Genomic DNA, 14,285 nt, shown 5'->3' with positions numbered 1-14,285 from the left:
ACAGTTACAAATATAAAACAGTAGAGCGATACATGACACAATCCACAATAGATGTCTGTGGAACTCAGAAGCGGGTAAAATAGCATTCACACTTTTAAGCAACATCACTGTGCTTCAACCAGTGAACATAAGAACATAACAGCAGCCATACTGAGTCAGACTGATGGAAGAAGGATACTGGAATAGATGGACCACAGTGGCCATCCAGGTCACAAGTGCCTGAGAGAATCCCCAAGACTAGCAAGATGCCATGCTACCAATCCCAGGGACAGCAGGACTTCCCCATGTCAATCTCAATAGCAGGCTATGGACTTTTACTCCAGGAACTTGTCCAAACCTTTTTAAAACCCAGATATGCTAACTGCTGTTACTGCTACTAAAGAGTTGCCACGTACTTGCCAATTCTGTATTTTTCAATTACTTTCTAGTGGAGTGTTTCCCCCTTTTTTTTTTCTTTTGGTTGCTACATCCACAGGCAACGAGTTCCCGAGCATAACTATTCAATGAGTGAAAAAAATATTTTCATCTACTTAGTATTACAGTGTAACATCATGGAATGTCCTCTGGTCTTTGTACTCTTTGAAAGATAAAACAATCGATTTATGTTTACTCGTTCTACACCACTCAGGATTTTATAGACCTCAATCATATCTCCCCTTAGCCAGGGACAGACTGACCATTCGGGCAAACGGGCAGTGCCCCAAGGGCCCAGAGACTCTCACCCCCTCCCCCCCCCCCCCCCCGCCGCACACTATAGCCCCCTGAACCTCAGTGGGCCCTCCCTGGTTCCACCTTTAAGGGCTCTGATGGTCAAGTGGTCTTTGCGGGGGACAGGAAAGAACACCTACTGCGGAAAGTCGCGGCACCTATTTTGAAAAACACGGCAGCGCCGGGTAGAATATTTTATTTTTGTTACATGGGCAGGCTCGATGCGGCTTACATATTATATATAGGTACTTATTTGTACCTGGGGCAATGGAGGGTTAAGTGACTTGCCCAGAGTCACAGGAGCTGCCTGTGCCTGAAGTGGGAATCAAACTCAGTTCCTCAGTTCCCCAGGACCTGAGTACACCACCCTAACCACTAGGCCACTCCTCCACTGTTGCTACTATTTGAGATTCTACATGGAATGTTTGCTATTCCACTAGCAACATTCCATGTAGAAGTCGGCCCTTGCAGATCACCAATGTGGCCGCGCAGGCTTCTGCGAGTCTGACGTCCTGCACGTCAAACATGCAGGACGTCAGACTCACAGAAACAGAAGCCTGCGCAGCCTTCTACATGGAATGTTGCTAGTGGAATAGCAACATTCCATGTAGAATTTCCAATAGTAGCAACATTCCATGTAGAATCTCCAATAGTATCTATTTTATTTTTGTTACATTTGTACCCCGCGCCTTTTCCCACTCATGGCAGGCTCAATGCGGCTTACATGGGGCAATGGAGGGTTAAGTGACTTGCCCAGAGTCACAAGGAGCTGCCTGTGCCTGAAGTGGGAATCAAACTCAGTTCCTCAGTTCCCCAGGACCTGAGTCCACCACCTAACCACTAGGCCACTCCTCCACTCCAGTAGAGGAGTCCTAAAGAAGCCACTAGACCACCAGGGCTCTTCAAAGTAGGGCTGGGAAGGCCCACTGAGGCTCGGGGGACTGTAGCGTGCGGGAGGGGTGGAACGGGTGGTGTTGGGAGTTGCTGGACAGCAGCCAGGAGAGTCCAACAACCTTTACTACCCAGGGGCCCAGATCATGTCAGTCTGCCCCTGCTCGCAGCTGTCTCTTTTCTAAGCTGAAGAGTCCTAACCTCTTTAGCCTTTCCTCATATGGGAGGAGTTCCGTCCCCTTTATCATTTTGTTGTCCTTCTTTAAACCTTTTCTAATTTCGCAATATCTTTTTTTTGAGATATTGTGACCAGAATTACACACAATAATCAAGGTGAGGTCGCACTATGGAGTGATACAGAGACATATAATATTCCTTTGTCTTACTTTCTATCCCTTTCCTAATAGTTCTTAGCATTCTGTCTGTTCTTGTGGCTACCGTCGCACACTGAGCAGAAGATTTCAGCGCACTGTCCATGATGACACCTAGATCTTTTGTGGAGGGGAGGGGGGGGCTGGTGACTCCTAAAGTGGAACTGCTCTTTTTTTATTCCTGGTATATCAGACAATTAAGTGAAGAAAGAGGTTCATATACAGAAGGCCCCGTGATTTAAAAAAAAAATAATAATAATTAAGAAGTGTGTAGGTGGGCTCTGAGGAATATAAATTAAAAAAAAAAAAAAAAAAACCCAGCCACTATGCCAGACATGAACACGCTCATACAAGTAGAAGGACTGTTAAATATACTTCAGCTTTGGCTCAAAATATATCAGTTACGACGTCCACTATGATCACCGCTACCTATTGAACTCTGTTTCTATCCTTATTACTCACTTGTCCCTTTCCCTACATTGCCATTGATTGATGAAGATTTAATGTATGCTTTTGTAATTTACTGTGAGCCACATTGGGTCTGCCCGTGGGTGGGAAAATGTGGGATATAATGCTGTAAATAAATAAATAAATACATTTTCTGCTGGAATTTAGAGTGGAAACAGACGTTTCTTTGATATTATATTCCTATAGGAATATAATGGGTGTCTCAGCGTTTACCCCCGGATTCTATAACAATGCGTACAACTTAATAAGCTAATGAGCACTGATAACAGCACTTAACAATTAATAATGAGCACTAATTAGCACTGATTAGAATTTAGGCGCACAACTCACTAAACGTATTCTGTAATGATGTGTGCTGACTTCTAATGCACACAGTTCAAAAGGGACGTGGTTATGGGTGGGGAAATGGGCATTTCGTGGGCAGTCCAAAATTTGCACATGTAGTTATAAAAATATGGCCCTGTGCGCATAAATCTTTGCACAGGGATTTATGCCAGGTTTTCATTGGTATAAACGGATTTAGGCGCTGAAATATCAACTAAGCGTATTCTATAATCGGATTACAGAATACGCCTAGCCGGCACTGATTTCAGCGCTGATTTTTTTAGGCGCCATATACAGAATCTCCCCCTCACTGCCAGCTGATTTTTAGCATGAGTTAAAAACAGGGGCGTAGCCAGACTTCGCGGGAAGGGGGTCCAGAGCCAGAGGTGAGGGGGTACATTTTAGCCGCCCCCTAGCAACCGCGACCCTCCCCCGCCGCTGCTGCCCGCCGCCACCACCCCCACTTTGACCCCCCCCCGCCGCCGATGACCCTCTCGACCCCCTCCCGCCGCCAACCCTCCCCCGCCGGCGCCTACCTTTGCTGGCGGGGGACCCCAACCCCTGTCAGCCGAGGTCCTCTTCTTCCTTTGTTCTGTTTCTGAGTCTTCTTCTTCCGGCGCAAGGCTTCGTTCTGTTTCTGTGAGTCTGACGTCCTGCACCTACAACGTGCAGGACGTCAAACTCAGAAACAGAACGAAGGAAGAAGACGACCTCGGCTAGTGGGGGTCTCCCGCTAGCAAAGTAGGCGACGGCGGGTTGGCAGTGGGGGGGGGGGGGGGGGTGGTCAAGAGGGTCGCGGCAGGGGGGTCCAGGGCCAAATCTATGGGGGCCCAGGCCCCCACGTAGCCCAAGTAGCTACGCCACTGGTTAAAAATGCTAGTGCACCTTTAGTAAAAGACGCCCTAAGAGACAGATGCTGAGGGCAGCTACCATACGGAAGCTGCCAGACTTTGTTCTTAAATATGGCTCTACAATAGCCTTACTAAAAGGGCCTGATGTATTAAAGGGTTTTCCAATTTTTGACTATGGAGAAAATGGTTATTACATTGGGCCCTAACAGCAGTGCTGCAGCTCTGAAGGACACCACTTCACCTCTCTCTCAACAAAAGCTTGACCTGCAGTGCCCTCTGTGTTACAGTTCTGCAGTTTCCATTCTCGCCAGTACACTTGAATCCTGATGCAATGCATTTTTCTGCTGTTCACATCTGGTGTCTCCCAGATATGGACAATCAATCATGTCAAGCTAGGTGGTAAGTTTGTGAAACAGAGAAAAAAATAATTCTTTCCAAAAGTGGTAGTCAATTATTGTATCCCTAATGGATAAACAAACTTCTGAATTCTTTGGACTAGAAAGCAAATCAAGATCCTACTTGCATAGAAGAGAATATTTACACAGTCTATCATTATTACCAGCTCTAAAGAATGTATAGGTACATTTGTTTGTATCAAATTATTCCAATATATATATAACCTTGTCGTTGTCAACAATGAACTACAAGTTAATCGATCGTGCTTTCAATGCTATGTAGGAATGCAAAATGCCCAAAAAATCTCCCACTCCTTTTCCAGTAGTAGATTTATTAGTTAGTAGGGTATGCTGTTTGCAGTCAAGTGATGCTAGTCAGTTATGGAGTTGAGTTCCACGCTCACAAGATAAACTTTAATACAGAAAAATCAGAAGAAACAGATATGCCGAGGTCTAAGATGATTATCTCCTTGAATCCCTATGAAACTGATGGCTTAAAAACCATTGTGCCTTGTTGAAGCATATCAACAACCAAAGACTTATTCAAAATTCAGAAGGAACTGGGTACCTTCAAACATTCGAAAGATGACCAACAGATTTGAGAATGGTCAACTCTGGTGCATGGTTTCCTTAGCATTGAAAGAAACAAGGCCAAATTTCCACCAAAAGTGAAAAAATACCTTGGAAGGAGAGTATTGGGCAGGTACCCTTTCCTTTCAAATTACCCAAGATGGCCAACTTTTGCCACATGACCCAAATGAAGGGCTACTTTACAAAGCTTAGGAGAAAGGTAGGACTGAGACCTCGACTAAATTTAGATGCCAAAGAGGGGTCTTGCATCCAGAAGAATAGCAAAGGAGCTTCTTGACTGCGTCTTCACCTCAGTATCTTCTAGTGGAACAGAAGAAATAGATACGTCAAGGGAAACACGGTCATCCCAAAACTGAACCTGCAGAGGCTTCAAGCTCTACAAGTCCACTATGTGGTCCTCTTTTGAACTACTATACACTGAATCATCTGACATTGTTCTTCTATGTCTTTTTTGAGATGTATCAAGTACTCAAGGTGCAACTGCACCTTGGATTGCTGCAGAAACATTATAATATTCGGCTTTATTCTCCATCCCTTCCTAAATAATTCCAAAGATTCTATTTACTTTTTTTTTCTAAAATTGGACCATTTGTGCATGCTGACTATGGGGCCTATGAGCTTAGTATCTTCATTACTGACATAAAATATAGACTCCTTTGTTATATCTGCTAGTAGATGAGAGACCCAAACCCTGAACCCGGCTGTTGCTCATCAAAGACGGGAGATGCTGCAGAGACAATACAGTAGGTATACTGACAGCCAGGGAAGCCAGGGTTCAAATCCCACTGCTGCTTCTTGCTCAAGATCATTTAACACCCTCCATTGACTCAGGTATGAAATGACGATACTGAGCAGCAATTAACTAGGTAGAGGGTGCTGGCTACCCTGGCTAACTGCCACTGACCAGGGACATACCTGGATTTTCAGTGGGGGTGGTCCAGGGGTGGAGGTTGGAAGTACTCATAGACTGGCAATATTGAAGACAAATATTTGGACAATGGAGCAAGATTAATTGGATGGTTATCCATGTAATGATAACGTCATATTTATTATGCTGATAATTGTGGCTCTGCCTGTTATATCTGGATAGTCAGTGCTAATATCGATGCGTTGAGACTGTAAGCCCTCTGAGGACAGGAAGATACCTACGATATCTGAATGTAAGAAGCTACGACTGAAAAAAGAATGGAGCTAAATTCTCCCCCCCCCCCCCCCCCCCCCGCCACACATACACTGCACAAAATGACCCTGTATGGCTGGGATTTAGAGCACACGTGTGCTGAGTTGTGAAAGTTTCCTAAATCCATCTAGTGGCAGTCGTTAGCAAAGGCTACATTATAGGAGGAGAATAAACAAATGGAAACTGCTGAAAACCTCCCTGGTTAGCTATGAAGGCAGGCTACGCCACTGGAGAGTTGAGGCAGGTTTAGATTGAGCTAGAAGCCCAAAGGGCCCTTGTGAACGGTGCATAAAGACGGCCCATTTTGGAACGAATCAACTGATAACAATATCAGCCAGCTCATCAGTTAAGACAAAGAAACGGAGAACACTGCTCATTTTCAGAGGCCTAGTCTCGTTCGTTATTTGGATTATATGAAAGAGCCTTTATTTTCCTTTCCCGGCACTCATCAGCAGTAGTCATGACTCATTTTCAGCGAGGTAAGGAGCTTGCTCCCACCACCCACTTGTAGTACTAAATCAAGTTCACATAAAAGAGTTTGAAACGTTACCTTTTGGAAGCCTCCTGTAACTTGACAGGTTGTCTGACACTGAGATAATGCATGCAGGCATTAGCCACCTAGTGAGGTCGCATCTCACCTATAGAAATGAGAGCAAGTTGGTAAAGGGGGGGGGGGGGGGGGAAGAGAGAGGAGAGGAAATAAATAAATAAATAAAATCACTATAAATATCAGACCTAGTTATAATACCTCAAAGACAACAGGGCATTAAGTTATACTGGGTAGCCCTATCCCATTTGCTTACACCTTGCCTGATTACAATGAGGATGGGATTAAAAATAAACCACTGAGAATAGCAGTGGTGGTACTTTACATTTAATCTGGAGGTTTGTGGCACTGTATAATAATTAGCTAGGTCTCTAACGGTGCCACCAGCCCTCTGTCAATTTTTCTATTCTGCACTCTAAGGCCCCAGTCAGACAGAATCTTTGAGGTGACAGGTAGGCAAATCTCTCATGCATATTCATTAGAAATATCCTGAAAACCCGATTGCCCTCTGGACGCCTTGAGTACCTTTAAGTGGAGGAGTGGCCTAGTGGTCAGGGTGGTGGACTTGGTCCTGGGGAACTGAGTTCGATTCCCACTTCAGGCACAGGCAGCTCCTTGTGACTCTGGGCAAGTCACTTAACCCTCCATTGCCCCATGTAAGCCGCATTGAGCCTGCCATGAGTGGGAAAGCGCGGGGTACAAATGTAACAAAAAATTTTTAAAAAATAAATGATCTAGGCCTTAAGATTGCCAGGGGAGAAAAAAATGACCCTAGGACAAGTTTGAGGACCCCTAGTCTAGATGGTAATTCAGTTCAAGACAGAATCTTCTTTAAAAAAATGTATTTTTTTTTTAATGCACGGGGGGAGGGGGGTGTTAATTTTATAACAAGTAGGAAGGAGAAGCAGGCACTTTATAAAAAAGAGACCCAAAATAGACAACATATGTGTTCATCAGGCTCATTTTCGAAAGAGGTGGACGTCCAAAAAGTGACATAAATCGGCAGTTGGACGTCCTTCTCACAGAGACGTCCAAATCGGTATAATCGAAACCGCATTTTGGACGTCTTTGTCAGAAGTCCGTTGCAAGGACGTCCAAATCTCAAGGGGGTGTATCGGAGGCGTGTTCGAGGCAGGTCTTGGGCGTTCCTAAGACTTGGACGTCTTTGAGACATAATGGAAAAAAGCAAAGACGTCTATAACTAAAACTTGGATGTTTTCACCCAGATCTGTTTTTATTACGAATAAGGCACAAAAAGGTGCCCGAAATGACCAGATGACCACTGGAGGGAATTTGGGGATGACCTCTTCTTACTCCCCCAGTGGTCACTAACCCCCTCCCATCCTCAAAACACATGATTAAAAATATTACTTGCCAGCCTCAGATGTCAAACTCAGGTCCATGACAGCGCATGCAGGTCCCTGGAGTAGTTTTGTAGTAGATGCGTGCATTTCAGACAGGTGGACCCAGGCCCACACCCCCCCCCCCCCCCACCTGTTACATTTGTGGAGGAAACAGCGACCCCTCCCAAACCCACCAAAAACCCTCTGTACCCACATATAGGTGCCCCCCTTCACCCGTAAAGGCTATGGTAGTGCTGTACAATTGGGGGTAGTGGGTTTTGGGGGGGGGGGGGGCTCAACACACAAGGTAAGGGAGCTGAGTACCTGGGAGCATTTTATGAATTCCACTGCAGTGCCCCCTAGAGTGCCCGACTGCTGTCCTGGCATGTCAGGGGGACCAGGTACTACAAATGTTGGCTGCTCCCATGTCCAAGTGGCTTGAATTTGGACATTTTTAGACTTGGATGTTTTTGGTTTCGAAAACGGGCGAAAATCAAAGATGTCCAAATCCAAGGACGTCCACGTTATTTTCGAACACAAAGATGGACGTCCATCTTTTTTGAAAATGACCTTTTACCCGCCTCCGAATTGGATGTTTTACAAAGACTCTAAATTCCAACTTAGACGTTTCTTTCAAAAATGCCCTTCTATGTGTCTTTATAAAGCAGCCTCACAAAATATGCAGAAATGGTTACGATGCACCCGAGCAGCCCACAGGATAATTATGTAAGAGGCCTTTTATATATGTAGAACATGATTTACACGTGAAAAATCTTTTGAAAAATAACTCCCTTACTGAGCCAGCTGTGCACATTCAAATGAAACCATTGTAAGAAACAAAAACCCTACAACATATTTACATAGTCTTTGATTTTTATGCAGACGATACAGAAATACAAATTACTAGTATGGAACCACATATGTGAACAGAATAAAGCTTTAGTTAAAAAACTCAGGCTTTTGGTGATGGGGAAGAGGGTAACTGCCCGGTAATCACATTTTGATACGCATTACTGCCTCAGTTGGTTTCTCGGGTTAAGCATATTTGCAGTGCTTGCATATGGGTGTCAATTAGTGGAGTTTTAGTGGGTGAGAAGCAGCTCGCCTATCCCATGTCCAGCCAGCTGAAGGCTGATTATCATTCTTTCTGGACCTCTTGTGGCATTTCTGTTTAGTTTGTCTTAGTTACAGCACAGCATAAAGCACAAGTAGCATTTACTGCGAAACAGCTAAAATTACTACTACTACTACTAGCTATTTAGCATTTCTATAGCTGCTACAAGGCATACGCAGCGCTGCACAAACATAGAAGAAAGACAGTCCACTGCTCAAAGAGCTATGTAATAAAAGTGAGCCAAGTATAGGACAATCAAGCCATTGTGACATCACTGATGAGGTTGGCTCTTATTGGTGGCCTGAGGCATTATGACATCACAATATCACCTCTGATTACAAGAGACTACTACTACTACTACTATTTAGCATTTCTATAGCGCTACAAGGCGTACGCAGCGCTGCACAAACATAGAAGAAAGACAGTCCCTGCTCAAAGAGCTTACAATCTAATAGACAAAAAATAAATAAAGTAAGCAAATCAATCAATTAATGTGATCGGGAAGGAACAGAGGAGGGTAGGTGGAGGCGAGTGTTACAAGTCAAAAGCAATGTTAAAGAGGTGGGCTTTCAGTCTAGATTTAAAGGTGGCCAAGGATGGGGCAAGACGTAGGGGCTCAGGAAGTTTATTCCAGGCGTAGGGTGCAGCGAGACAGAAGGCGCGAAGTCTGGGAGTTGGCAGTAGTGGAGAAGGGAACAGATAAGAAGGATTTATCCATGGAGCGGAGTGCACGGGAAGGGGTGTAGGGAAGGACGAGTGTGGAGAGATACTGGGGAGCAGCAGAGTGAATACATTTATAGGTTAGTAGAGAAGTTTGAAACAGATGAGGCGAAAACGGATAGGGAGCCAGTGAAGGGTCTTGAGGAGAAGGGTGGTATGAGTAAAGCGACCCTGGCGGAAGATGAGACGGGCAGCAGAGTTTTGAACCGACTGGAATAAAAGAAAAATGGATTCACCACTGTAAACACTGGAAATTAAAATTATTTATATTAAGGGGGTCCACCTTTCTTTTTGTTTCACCACCTGTAAGGCCTTAAATCCGCCCTCTGCACCAAAGCCAGCAGTCAAAAACTGAGATAGCCAAAAAAAGGAGACTGTGGTAAGGGGCAGGGCCACAGAGTGCCTTTTGGCCTGCTCGTGCATGAGAACAGGCCCTACAGGGTGCAGGATCCTGAGGACATGAGCCCAGAGCACTGAAACGTGCCTGTCAGCGGAAAATGGTGAATGCAGTGAAGATGAATTCTTTCAAAATACTCACTCATATCCAGTTCTCACAAAGCTGGCCCAGCCCCTGCAGCACTGCCAGCTGCAGTTTGAAGGCAAGAGTGTGGTTATAAACGGCCCTTCTTTTGGCGCTGACCGGAGCCTGCCCGAGCAAGGATCCCGTCAGTCTTTGGCAGAACATCCTTAGAAAATCGATGCCTCAGAAAATCTCCACATGAATGAGCCAGGGTACATAACACCTTAGAAGGAAAAACAAGGGACTGTTTTGTATTTCTTTGTTTTGTAACATTAACAACAAATTAGGGCCCTGTTTACTAAGGTGAGTTAGCGTTTTTAACGCGCCTACAATTAGTGTCAAACGCTAACCTCGTAGGTCCCTATAGGGGTTAATGCGCCTATAACGCAGTATAGGAAACGGGCCCTTAACTGAAATCCCCTAAGGTTTTAACAACCATAGTTACTCATAAGACAAAAATACAGTCCACGCAGGCTTGCAATAGGCCTAACTGTCTTCCATCTGGTTAAAGAATGGAAATATTTTTATGAAACTTAAATTACATAAGAGGACATAATGTTTAGCATAAGAAAAATAGCAAGAGAAAAAAAATGGACTGTTTTTTAATTCTAGGAGGATTATGGCATTATAACGTATGGGATCCATTTTCAAGAACGACATACTGCCAAGTATATAGTTGGGTAAACAGGTAGGGTAGCTGTTAGTCCACTTTATAAGGTAATACAAAGGAAAAAAACAAAGCAAAAAATAGGATACCTTTTTATTTGACTAACTTAATACATTTTTTGATTAGCTCTCAAGGAGTACCTCACCCCCTTCTTCCTCGGATCAGAAACTGAATTTCTGATGTGAGGAAGGTGTGGGCGGGGGGTATCTTTGAAAGCTATTAAAAATATATACAGTGGTGGAAATAAGTATTTGATCCCTTGATTTTGTAAGTTTGCCCACTGACAAAGACATGAGCAGCCCATAATTGAAGGGTAGGTTATTGGTAACAGTGAGAGATAGCACATCACAAATTAAATCCGGAAAATCACATTGTGGAAAGTATATGAATTTATTTGCATTCTGCAGAGGGAAATAAGTATTTGATCCCCCACCAACCAGTAAGAGATCTGGCCCCCAGACCAGGTAGATGCTCCAAATCAACTCGTTACCTGCATGACAGACAGCTGTCGGCAATGGTCACCTGTATGAAAGACACCTGTCCACAGACTCAGTGAATCAGTCAGACTCTAACCTCTACAAAATGGCCAAGAGCAAGGAGCTGTCTAAGCATGTCAGGGACAAGATCATACACCTGCACAAGGCTGGAATGGGCTACAAAACCATCAGTAAGACGCTGGGCGAGAAGGAGACAACTGTTGGTGCCATAGTAAGAAATAAAGGAAGAAGTACAAAATGACTGTCAATCGACAAAGATCTGGGGCTCCACGCAAAATCTCACCTCGTGGGGTATCCTTGATCATGAGGAAGGTTAGAAATCAGCCTACAACTACAAGGGGGAACTTGTCAATGATCTCAAGGCAGCTGGGACCACTGTCACCACGAAAACCATTGGTAACACATTACGACATAACGGATTGCAATCCTGCAGTGCCCGCAAGGTCCCCCTGCTCCGGAAGGCACATGTGACGGCCCCTCTGAAGTTTGCCAGTGAACACCTGGATGATGCCGAGAGTGATTGGGAGAAGGTGCTGTGGTCAGATGAGACAAAAATTGAGCTCTTTGGCATGAACTCAACTCGCCGTGTTTGGAGGAAGAGAAATGCTGCCTATGACCCAAAGAACACCGTCCCCACTGTCAAGCATGGAGGTGGAAATGTTATGTTTTGGGGGTGTTTCTCTGCTAAGGGCACAGGACTACTTCACCGCATCAATGGGAGAATGGATGGGGCCATGTACCGTACAATTCTGAGTGACAACCTCCTTCCCTCCGCCAGGGCCTTAAAAATGGGTCGTGGCTGGGTCTTCCAGCACGACAATGACCCAAAACATACAGCCAAGGCAACAAAGGAGTGGCTCAGGAAGAAGCACATTAGGGTCATGGAGTGGCCTAGCCAGTCACCAGACCTTAATCCCATTGAAAACTTATGGAGGGAGCTGAAGCTGCGAGTTGCCAAGCGACAGCCCAGAACTCTTAATGATTTAGAGATGATCTGCAAAGAGGAGTGGACCAAAATTCCTCCTGACATGTGTGCAAACCTCATCATCAACTACAGAAGACGTCTGACCGCTGTGCTTGCCAACAAGGGTTTTGCCACCAAGTATTAGGTCTTGTTTGCCAGAGGGATTAAATACTTATTTCCCTCTGCAGAATGCAAATAAATTCATATACTTTCCACAATGTGATTTTCCGGATTTAATTTGTGATGTGCTATCTCTCACTGTTACCAATAACCTACCCTTCAATTATGGGCTGCTCATGTCTTTGTCAGTGGGCAAACTTACAAAATCAGCAAGGGATCAAATACTTATTTCCACCACTGTATCATCTCATTTTCGTTTCTATATATTATCAAATAAATGAATCTGATTTCTGGTTAAAAACAAAATCCTGAATATAGAAAACATAAGTCAGACTTAAGTTCATTTGCTTAGGTTTAAGTGTCTAGTAGTAAAAATGTTAATAGCACTTAGCTGCTCTCCCCTCCCCCCCCCCCCCCCCCCACAAAAAAACAAAACACCATGTCTCCACCTCCATAACCACCAAGATTTTAGGATCCTAAAGGCATTCAGCCCTACTGTTTCCCAAGAGACACTGAAACACTGGGCCCAATATTCAAAAGATTTATGCTCCTAAATTGACTTCTACGAACATTTATTAGGGCTGAGTGCCTAACTTTATAGTCAACATAACCTTTGATTGTGAGCCCATTAGGGACAGAAAAGTACCTGCAAAAATAGTACATGTAAACCACTTTGACTGTATTTACAGAAATACAGCCTTATAAATTCTGAACAGCCCTGTAAATTCTGAAGACCTTTGGGTAGAAAGTGAAACAAGATACCTGAAAAGCTCGGAGTACCACCAAAGGATCATCATTCACCAGTCTTACAACCAGAGGAGGCCAGGCCCGGTGAGCCATGGGAAGCAGCTGGTCTTTCTGGGAGTACAGCAGAACCACACAGAGTTCCAGGACACTCAGCGCCTGCACAAGGAGAAAAAGACCGCCATAGAAAGCTCTTCTACACTATGAAATCTTGCTTCACCGAGATAACAATCATCCCAAACAAGGGAGAGGGGGGCTGAACCCAAATGACTCTGAATCCCTAATGCTGGATTAACTTGACAGACCAAATTTATGGGTAACAAAGACAGCTCATCGAATTAAACAATCGTGCTTTCATGAGATTTATAACACAGGATCGTTTACTGCAGAGAAGGCAAATGTTCTAAAGACAGTCCTGCTGATGAGATGATTAGAATTAGGAATAAACATCAACAAAAACCAACTGTATACTGCTAACCTAAAATTATATGCTTTAGTTACTGTTTTCAGGAATGATGCCTTTCCCATAAGTATCTCTGAAGTGTACTCACAGCACAAATGTAAGCAGGAAGTAACCTGTTCCGGGGCAGAGAAGAAGCATGGAACAACGGAAGACAGGCGTGTGCGGCACCCCCCCCCGCCGGCGGCGTGCACCGGCGGGGGGGGGGGGGGGGGGGGGGTTCCTTCGCGGGGGTGTCCTTTCGCCAGGGGGGAGGAGTGGCCTAGTGGTTAGGGTGGTGGACTTTGGTCCTGGGGAACTGAGGAACCGAGTTTGATTCCCACTTCAGGCACAGGCAGCTCCTTGTGACTCTGGGCAAGTCACTTAACCCTCCATTGCCCCATGTAAGTCGCATTGAGCCTGCCATGAGTGGGAAAGCACGGGGTACAAATGTAACAAAAAAAAAAAACCCAGAGGCAATTACAAAATTAATTTGAGACATGCAAAGGGGCATAATCGAAAGGGATGCCCAAGTTTTCCTGAGGACGTCCTCGCAGGAAGTCCCGGTGAAGGGGCGTGGAAACCCATATTATCAAAACAAAATGGGCATCCACCTTTCGTTTCGATAATACGGTCGGGGACGCCCAAATCGTGAAATTTAGGTCGACCTTAGAGGTCTAAATGCACCAGGTCTAAATGCATATTGTCAACTCTTGATATATATATTTTTATTTGCAGGGTTCTTAGAACTACTGTATAGTTGACTATGCTTTCTGGGCAGTGAGGTATACCTGCAGTTGAATCAAACTATGATATTTTATTATTTATTTA

General features: G+C 44.6%; 1 long non-coding RNA gene across 1 annotated transcript in view; it reads right to left on the bottom strand.

Moving 5' to 3' along the window:
* Positions 1–13,173, bottom strand: part of LOC115476108 — a 28,449-nt gene extending 15,276 nt beyond the window's left edge. Inside the window, exons 1-3 of the long non-coding RNA XR_003943136.1 lie at positions 13,034–13,173; positions 10,042–10,246; positions 6,330–6,417 (exon numbers count right to left, since the gene is read on the bottom strand). This is a non-coding gene — a long non-coding RNA (uncharacterized LOC115476108). The remainder of the gene's footprint in view (positions 1–6,329; positions 6,418–10,041; positions 10,247–13,033) is intronic.
* Between the last annotated feature and the right edge of the window lie 1,112 nt (positions 13,174–14,285).

The sequence above is a fragment of the Microcaecilia unicolor genome, chromosome 8 (genome assembly GCF_901765095.1).
Source record: "Microcaecilia unicolor chromosome 8, aMicUni1.1, whole genome shotgun sequence".
Classification (NCBI taxonomy): domain Eukaryota; kingdom Metazoa; phylum Chordata; class Amphibia; order Gymnophiona; family Siphonopidae; genus Microcaecilia; species Microcaecilia unicolor.
Note: the sequence above shows the minus strand (reverse complement) of the source record. Positions and strands in the feature narration are given on the sequence as shown.